Below are 399 nucleotides of genomic sequence, written 5' to 3'. Positions count from 1 at the left end.
GAGTACAAATAGTGCGTCCAAAATGGTTTCTTAGACTATGGTGCATTAGGCGCAAACTGTGCACCTATCTTGCACTAAAACTTACAATGTCTACAAATGGACCGAAACAAGATTCCATATGACACACATCATCTAGGAGTTCCATTGGGTGCGTCCAAATTGATTTCTAAGCATATGGTATGTTCCTTGCAAATGATGCACCTATCTAGCATCAAGATTAGCACTATCTCCAAACAGATCAAACCGAGCTTCCACTTGAGCCTGTTCACCGAAGTACCAACAGGTGCATCCAAAATGGTTTCTTAGACTATGGTGCATTAGGTGCAAACTGTGCACCTATCTTGCACCGAAACTAACAATGTCTCCAAACAGACCGAAGCAAGATTTTGTATGACACAC

The sequence above is a fragment of the Sorghum bicolor genome, unplaced genomic scaffold, assembly GCF_000003195.3.
Source record: "Sorghum bicolor cultivar BTx623 unplaced genomic scaffold, Sorghum_bicolor_NCBIv3 super_16, whole genome shotgun sequence".
NCBI classification, from domain to species: Eukaryota; Viridiplantae; Streptophyta; class Magnoliopsida; order Poales; family Poaceae; genus Sorghum; species Sorghum bicolor.
This window is presented reverse-complemented; position numbering follows the sequence as displayed.